Source organism: Gorilla gorilla, chromosome 14 (assembly GCF_029281585.2).
Source record: "Gorilla gorilla gorilla isolate KB3781 chromosome 14, NHGRI_mGorGor1-v2.1_pri, whole genome shotgun sequence".
NCBI lineage: Eukaryota > Metazoa > Chordata > Mammalia > Primates > Hominidae > Gorilla > Gorilla gorilla.
This window is the reverse complement of record NC_073238.2, coordinates 32,727,468-32,736,603: the sequence shown is the minus strand read 5'-3', so window position 1 is coordinate 32,736,603 and position 9,136 is coordinate 32,727,468. Positions and strand designations below refer to the sequence as shown.

Sequence of the window (9,136 nt, the reverse complement as noted above, 5' to 3'; positions counted from 1 at the left end):
CCTCATTTTTGTATCCCCTGTACAATGATGCATGGTTGGCATTCAAAACTTATTAAAGAAATTTATTGAATCAAGTGCCAGAAGGCAATAAAACAATGTCTATAAAATCATGAAGGAAAAATGTTATGACCCAAAAGTTTAAGCTTTAATTGTACTGGTAATATTTCACTCCCTCCTTGATTAGAAAAATTTAAATACTACAGGTAACATTAATGGGGTGTTTGACCACTGCCCACTCCCAACACCACACACATGCACACACACACACGCACGCACACATACATGCACACAGTGAAAATACCTTTCTTAAGAGAGATAACTACTGTTGAAAATTTAGTATGTATCCTTTCAGAATTTTCTCTATACGTTTACATATATACACATGTATCTAAAAAAATACACAATACTAGTTTGTGAGAATGAGAGGGTAGGATCCTTGAGAATTTTCTAGTTGGATAAGTTGCCTTTCATTTGGGAAAGCAACAAAAAGACATTCCCCGATAAACAAGTACTATGTGTGTGTATATATATATACATATATATACACACACATATATATACATATATATACACATATATACATATATATACACATATATACATATATATACACACACACTATATATATATTTAGTGTATATATACTATATATACTGTATATATAGTGTGTATAAATATATATATCACACATGTATTCTTTTCAAAGAAAGTTTTTTGAAAAACCATTTCATTGAAGTTAAGATACAGAAAAGTTATGATAACAAAGAATTCATGGATTATCTCCACTGATTTTAAATCCCAGAATTGTATTGTGTGTTTTCAGATGAGGTCTGTGGTCAGAGGAAATCTTTCTTTACACTGTCTCACACGATGTTTCCCTTTTGGTTTCAATGCCTTTCAGTGTGCCAGGAAATTGTGGTCTTAAGGCATATTCTCCCCTCTCCAGTGACTGCAAATCTTGTTTAATAACATCATTAATAATAATGCCATTCCGGTCTTTGCTAAAAATAATCAAACACCGTGTGGCTAGGATGCTGTCCTAGAAGAATTGCTAGAAGAAAATCTCTCTTCTTTTCATCACAAAAGCATAGTTGTATGAATAACATATTGTTCATTTTATTGCCAAGGAAATTTAGATATGATTAGCTGCTATAATAATAATAAAAAATATGCTGTCTGTCATTACACTTTATCATTTTTATCTAGTATCTGTAAATGTATCTGTAATATTGATGCTTAAAATAATATAAAAATAAATGATGTTTTAAAACATAAATAAAAATAAGTACACCAAAATGTTAACAGTTATTGTGTCTAATTTTAATTATGTGACCCTACTGTGTGACAAGTACTAAGGACAAAGCAATGGACAAGACAGACAAGAAAGGGTAGCAGAATTTTGGCTGCTTTATCCATATTTTATATTTTATGAAAATTTATACTTTCTACAAATTTGAACATTTCTTATGCTTTCACTTTCATTGCCATTAAGCTATTCATACTATTCTTCTGTAATATTCTTAAGCTTGCCTGCTTCCATAGTTTTGTCTTGTTTCATTCTTCATATTTCTTTATAGCTTATATTATAGTTTATTTGTAGCTTCTGCTTTTTTTCTTAAGCAATTCTGCCAGAGATTTGTCAATTTCTTAAGGCTTTTCAAAGGAAAATGTTTAGTTTTGTTGGTCCCTCTACTGTAGCTTTCTTTCATAGTTCATTAATTTCTGTCCTTTCATTATTTTCTTTCTTCTATGTTAGAAGTTTAGTCTATTTTTTAACTTTATAACTTCATAATTTGGGTGCTTAGCTTATTTATTTTCAGCCTTTCTTCTTTTCTAATGTAAGCATAATAGGCGATGCATTTCCCTCTAAGTATAATATACATTTAAGACTATAAATTTCCCTCTGAGTATCACCAAATTCCATATTTTATTTTGTAGTTTTTTTATTGTTCAGTTCTAAATGCAAAAGAACTCTGAAAATAATACCTACGATCTGTACTTCGCTAACAATTTGCAATGACCACAGTCTGTCACAGTCCATATACCTTATCAAAATTTTCCAATAATCCTCAAGCTAGAAGCCATGGAGTACCTACTAGTACTAACAGTATTATGAATAATCTAAGCATAAACTCTGCCTTATTTCCTGAATACAAAGGCTGTTGGCCAAACAGGCTAAGACTGCATAGCATTCATTTCCTGTGAAGTTGCCAATCCATTAATTTGGTAAATAACCTGATTTTACATTTACCTGAATAAAAATTATTTCCTATGTATTCTTGGGAAGTCAATTTTCTGACTGTGTGTCACGTATACATCTATACATGTATTTATGTATACAAATCTTAAATGAAAATTTGGATAGTGTTCAATTTAGTTACTGCTTTTGGCTTTACCACAAATTTTTTAATACTCTATTTCTGAAAGGATTATTTAGAGGTAAGCGTTAAAATGTACAAACACATGTTTCATAAGTTATCTCTTTGGTTTTTATTTCTAATTTGTTAGCATTGCAGTCATAGAATATGGTCTGAATAATACCAAATCTTTAAAACTTGTAAAGATTTGCTTAATTGATCAGAATCCATTTTTATAAATGTTCCATGAAACCTTGATTCAAACGTATGTTCTCTATTTGTTGGGTGAAGCACTCTATATGGCTAATAGAGTTGCTTTTTGTATTATTCAAAAATTCTAAGTTTTGAATTTTGTTCTGTTTGACTTATTGATTATTGAGAGATGTATATTTAAATCCTCCGCTTTATTGTAGCTTTGTCTGTTTCTCCTCAGAGTTTCATCAACTAAGAGCAATGTAATTAGGTATATGCAAGATTAAAATTGTTGTATCTTTGTAGTGAATTAAAGCTTTAACTATTATTTAGATACTCTATCTCTAGTAAAGCCTTTTGCTTTAAAGTATGTTTTATCTGATAATAATATACATAGCTATGCCAAACTGTTTTTGGTTACTATTTGCCTGCATATACTTTTTCTCATGCTTTTAGTCTCAACTTTTCTGTGTTCTTATGTTTAAAGTCTCATATAAACAGTCATTGGATAGATTATTTAAAATTCAGTGTGACCAGCTTTGTCCTTTAACTAAAAGGTTCAATTTGTGATTTTTTTCCCACTGCCTTCTGGCTTCTGTTGTTATTGAAAGATTACCTATCTTTTTGTAGGTAATATCTTTTTTTCTCTTGCTGATTTTAAGATCTTTTGTTTGATTATTGTGTTCTGCCATTTTACAACAGCAGATGCATATGGGTGTAAACACAATGAGTTTATAAGTGGGTTTTCTTTTAGTTGTTATGCTTAGAATTCATTGAATGTATAGAATCTGGGATTGGTGTCTTTTATTATTTCTGGAATATTTTCAGCTATTATATTTCCTAATTTTCTCTCTCCATTCTTTCAACCCACTCCTTCTGAGACTATGATTAGACATGTATTGCAGCCTCTCTTTCGATTATCCATATCCTTTACCTTCTCTTTTATATTTTCCATCTTCATGTCTCCCTATGAGTTCTAGAAAATTTCCTTACATCTATCTTCCAGCTTACTAAATCTCCCCTCAATTGTGTCAAATCTGCTACTTAACCAATCCATAATTTTCATTGTTATATTTTTCATTTCTACAAATTCTATTCAGTTATTTTTTAAATCAGAAACTGTATATTGTCCCTTAATGTACTTTCAGTAACCTCTATTTAATTTCTTTAAACATTGAACATACCTGTTCTATATTTTAATCAGTGATAACTTCAACATATACAGACTTTGCTGGTCTAATTCTATGGTTTGGTTTCTGCTAACGCTCTCTTGCTTCCTGATATGTGTGGCGATTTATACTTGCGAGCCAAGATTCCTTGGAACTTTACCTGTGGAATTTGTTGAGGCTTGAGTTTAAAGTGAGTGTCTCCAGAGATCATTTGCATTTATCCCTACCAAATACCTGAGGACACAACCATCCAGGACCATTTTATATTAACTTTTCAGGCCTGGTGTGGTGGCTCAAACCTATAATCCCAGCACTTTGGGTGGCCGAGGTGGGGAGGATTGCTTGGGCCCATGAGTTTAGGAGTTTAAATTTAGCCTGGGTAACATAGTAAGACCCTGTCGCTACAAAAAATTTAAAATTTATTTAAAAAAGAAAAAAATAAATTTTCAACTTGGGTGTTTTTAGGCCAAATAATAGCATGAATTCTAGTCCTGAACCTTTTCAAGTATAAACTTATGGCTCAGCAATTCTTAGAGAGTTATGTCTTTGCCCTCTAACTTAGTCCACCAACAGAGCAGGTTTTTTTCCTAGTTTTGTTCCACTCTGAGTATGTTGCCTTTCAGGGAGTTTCGGCTTTACTGAGGAGGATGTTCTCTGACCTTTCATCTGTTTAAGACCCCTATCTTACCTCTTGTTCTGAGTGTAAAGTGCTCTTTTGAACCCCGACTCTGGCTTACAGAGATCAGCAGGTATTCTTAAGGCAAACACCAGCACATGAGCAAGGTTCTCTTTAGTTTTATGTTTTTCTATGATTTTGCCTCAGATATATTCCCTTAGTGTCTCCTACATCAACTGTACATTAAAAACAATAGGATTAGGGTTTTTCTTCTTTTATCTAGCATTTTTAAAGTGCTGCACTAGTAGGAATTTCTCTGAATGTGTACTCTGCCATATTGCCAGAATCTGAACCTTTTGATACTTTTTTGTATTTTCACATTTTCTACAAAGAATGTTTTACTTTTATACTCTTCAAACCAGATATTTTTTCCAAAAGAGGTTATATACACCATTTTGAATATGATCACAGTAACACTGAAATGTAGGACCCAGAAATATTAGAAGGAAATATGCTGAAATATATATAGGTAGGAGAATTATAGAGAGATTTTTCTTTCTACTTTTCTGTATTTTCTGAATTTTTAATAATATTTCTTTTAGAGACAAAGAAAGAAAACCAGTTTTTAAGAAAAAGAATGAGAGTGAAAGACAAAAATATTATATCAAGAAACTACCCACGTAGGTAACCATATATTAGGTAAGCATTATCAGTATAACCAACTGTCAGGATATTTGAAAGCATTCAAAAACATTCTCTGTGTTGTTCCATATTGACATATTGATGCTGGAATTTTCTGTCAGCCCCTTTGCCAGACTTACAGCAGGGGTGTCCTGTCTACTTGGCCTGCTGCACTTAGCCCCTTACAGGAGGGAGAACATAAGTGAGCAAGTGCAATATCTGGGCAGCCACTCTGAGCACTGACACAGGAGCAAGTTCTGTGCAGGGCCCATGGCCAGACAAGGCATGTCACCTCAAGGGGAATAAGGTGGCACCCAGGCAAGGGTGCCCACAACCCTGAAGCTCCAGAGGGGGTGTTAGTGTGCTAATTAGCTCTTTCATTTCCACCGTCCACAGCCCAGTGGAGGATGGGGTGTTAGCAGCTCAGTTGGCACCTGGCCTCATCGTGTGGGGTGGCTGCCCTCCACTGGTGGGGGAAAAGGCCAGTGTGACAGTCTTTCTGGGTACCTGCACTTGGTGGGTCCTGAGCATAAAAGAAGGATAAAAATATACTGACAATCAAAGGGTGAGCAAGACAGGGAGTTTCACTGAGTGATGACAGAGCTTTCCATGGAGAGGGGACATGGAGGTGGTCCTCCTACCTGAAGGTGGGAAAGTCCCCCCAGTGTGGCTGAGTCTGGGACTTTTATGGGCTCAGAATAAGGGAGGGGCAGGCCATACATAGTATTGGAAAAGGCAATATTTGACTGGTTAAAAGGCATTATTCAGAAAGAATCAATTGGGAAAGGGCTGGCAAATAGGAACAGAAGTTCTCACTCTGGGTCATGGGTTTAATCTGGGACCAGCAGTCTGGTCTTTCAGCCTTCAGGCTGTTTTTTGGCTTGAAGGTGGAGTTTCACTGGGGACCCGCCCCTATCTGCCTAGGCATTTGGCTATCTCCTCTCACTATCAATAGGGCTGGTTATAGATGTATTTTTTTTTTTTTTTACTGAACCCTTGTACCATATGGTTATGCATCTCTGGGCTTGGAAGGGTCTGATTTGCATGTATTTATTTGTATGTGCTTACATGTATTGACCTACTTACCTATCTTTCTCTGCCTGCTTACCTGACTGCATCCTCACCTGCTCCTGGGCTATCGCCTGCCATTGGCTGATTCCTTTGGCCTCTTCCTTAGGAACCCCTTCAGGCTCAGCACTAAGGATGCTCATCTTCATCTTAAAGGAAGGCTTAACACAGTAATTGAGGTGTAGAAGGCCTTTAACAAATGTCTGGTGGAGGGAAGGACAATTCCCATGATTATATGAATAATAGGCTTTAGTGGTACAACTGGAAGATTGTTTTCCTCTCATATACATACAAAAAAACTCCCCAAAAGAACTAGACATAAAGCCTCTAACTTCACTATCACAGAAAGTTTTTTTTTTTTTTTAAATAAAAGACCTGTTATTTGAGGTCTTTATTGAAAACAAAATGCAAGAAGGCAAGTAGCCCTGACAGGTGTTCATTTTCAAAATCAAGCTCATTTTCACTCACAGCTGCCTTACCTCTAATGGGTTAAACTAATTAGACAACTGAGAGAGACCTGTGGGCCTGGTTTCAATTCACAACAATCCACACAATGCTTGAGACTGCATTGTGTGGGCACCAGGAGAAAGCAGGAATAGGCCAGCTAACATCTATAGGCAGGCCCAGGAGTAGCAGGTAGGAGGCAGCAGCCTCACTGTGGGGAGGAATCAGCCTAGAAAGTTGTTTGAGGTTCAAATGACACAAACTAAGAGCGAGCCTTGGTGAACTGGAAAGCCCTAGGCTAAGCTTGGGGACTAATATTATCGTAGAGAGAAAGTGTTTGTGAACTACCAGAAAGTCGATTGCCTTATTCAGGATTCAGCTGGGGCTGGCCCTGTTCAGCCATGGGTGGAGAGAAAGCAAGGACCCCAGGGTGTCTTTGAGAGGCCTCAAACTTCATGCTTGTCTAAGCTACCACCCTCCTGGTTGACCATGGACAGAAGGAATAAGCTTCTTTTTAATGCATATCCTAGGGAGTGATTACTACAAATCCCACAGCGCTCTTAGGGATTTTGAGTCAATTGTGCTTCCTTCATGCTGTTTACTTTGCTCTCAGAAACCTGAGCAGCAAGCAGGTAAGTCTCCAGCAATCCACCCCACTCACCCCACCCCTTCCTCTTAAAGACATCTTAAGGGGCAATTGCTCCAACAATCTACCCTTCTGGGCTGAATGAGGCCTCAGCTTCCAAATGCTTAACAGCATGCCAGGGTAAGGAGAACACATAAGGCAAAAAATCTGCTTCCCCAAGAAGAGCAGCTCTGGGAATTCTCTCAGTTTCACAGTCTCCCTCTCTCACAACTCTTGGTTAATTTTTTTAGGACAAAGACAAAACTAACAGATGATTTTTAAAAATATCCAATGCTTTATTTGTTCAATATGAATATAGGAGTTTAGCATAGATGGAAGGAATTAATCAAAGAGGCAATTGCATTTGTAGTCATCTATTTGACGAATCCCAACTGAAGTTCAAAACAGCAGAAAAAAGGACAAAGAGGGCAAAGACAAGGAGAGGTGCAACCCTCCAAATAAGCAGACTTTGCCCAGAGGTATATAGGCAGGATGTTCTAAACGGGAATTTTAAGTATCAGATACTGACATATTTGTAAAGTCCTTTTCCCCTTGTCTACAAAAATGACATCCACATTGCCACAGCCTTTTCTCAAGTGACAAGTACAAACCAGCACAGGTGTTAGTGAAAGAAGGGCCCACCAAAAAATGGGGAAAAGTTAAAAATATATGCATAGAGATAAAAGATAACAGTTTGGCAAGGATGACAGCTTGTTTGCAGCCGAGGCCCCATTGTCACATCATATATCCTTCTACAAGCTTGCTCTCATGCTCCAGCTGTGCCCCTCTACCACTGTTTCATTTGACCGAAGAAAACCCAAGTGCCTATGTTTGGCTTTCAAGTACCTGCTTGATCTGATCCTCTACTTACTTTTCTAGCCTTCTCTCACGTGGACTCTGGAACTGGACTGCTGGTGCTGAATCTGGCCTCTGCCACTTAGACCTTGGGTAGGTAACTGGGTTTTTCTGTGCCTCAGGGTAATATAATATTTCACAAATGCTGTTTTGACCCAGTTTTGAGATTATGGCTAAAAATCTGTCAATTCTCCTTTGCAGGTAGTTTCCTAAATCCACATTCCAACCTTCTTTATTGGGCTCTAATTTACATAGGTTGCAACTTACACATCCAGCTGCCTGATGCCGAAGCTCTAAGGATGTGGCCCCTTCTTCCTTGCCCTTGCAGAAGCATTAAAAATATCCAAACCACAAGAAGCCTCAGAAACCTAGCTAACCCCACCCACTTGCCATACACAAGCCCCCTTTTAACAGTTCCAGCTGCTGTTACCCTTTCCCTGGGGGTAGCACCCTGTGTGACTCTGTGCAGCAGCCTTCTCTCATAAGGAGCTATAAGGAATAAAGTGTCTGCCTTTCACCTGTCCAGGGGTCCTTGTGTTCTGCCCCACCCATCATCCAAACTTAACAAATGTTTAAATAATAAAACACTCCGTTTCCTCATCTATAACATGAGTATGATTAGTACTATTGATTATAACTGCCTCATGGTAATGTTATGAGAATTAAATGAGTTAAAGCGCTTAGAAGCTAGGCCAGTGTTTGTTAAATAAATAAAATAAATGGTGAAATCTAACTACTGGAGGCTGCCTGAATGTGGCATATATATACTATCTCTGTGACTTACTCACACTGCTGCTTCCTCCGAGGGTACTGTTTTTTCCATCCAAGCTTTTTTGTGTCCAAATCCTTCCTATTCTTTAAGTTCCAGTTTTAATGTCATATCATTACATGGATTGGGTTGTCTGTCTTTTCCAGTTAGTTTTCTCACAGAAACCTAAGCACCAAGCAGGCCAGTCTCCAGCAATCCAATCCCCACCTTCCTTTCAAAGACATCTTAAGAGTAATTGTGCCAGCAATGATGACATCGATACACACAACTGGAAGTAACTTGTCCATTTAACTCTCATAGTACCTATTTCTTGGTTGCATAAAATCATAGACCTATGGAGCTAAAAGAAAGCCAAAGTCA

The 9,136-nt window shown here is 37.1% G+C and overlaps 1 long non-coding RNA gene across 1 annotated transcript; it reads left to right on the top strand.

The window, feature by feature from the left end:
* Nucleotides 1-4,939: 4,939 nt before the first annotated feature.
* LOC134756959 (uncharacterized) lies at nucleotides 4,940-8,568 on the top strand. The gene is made up of 3 exons (XR_010130480.1): nucleotides 4,940-5,033; nucleotides 8,032-8,104; nucleotides 8,213-8,568. It is a non-coding gene; the product is annotated as an uncharacterized lncRNA (long non-coding RNA).
* The last annotated feature ends 568 nt before the right edge of the window (nucleotides 8,569-9,136 follow it).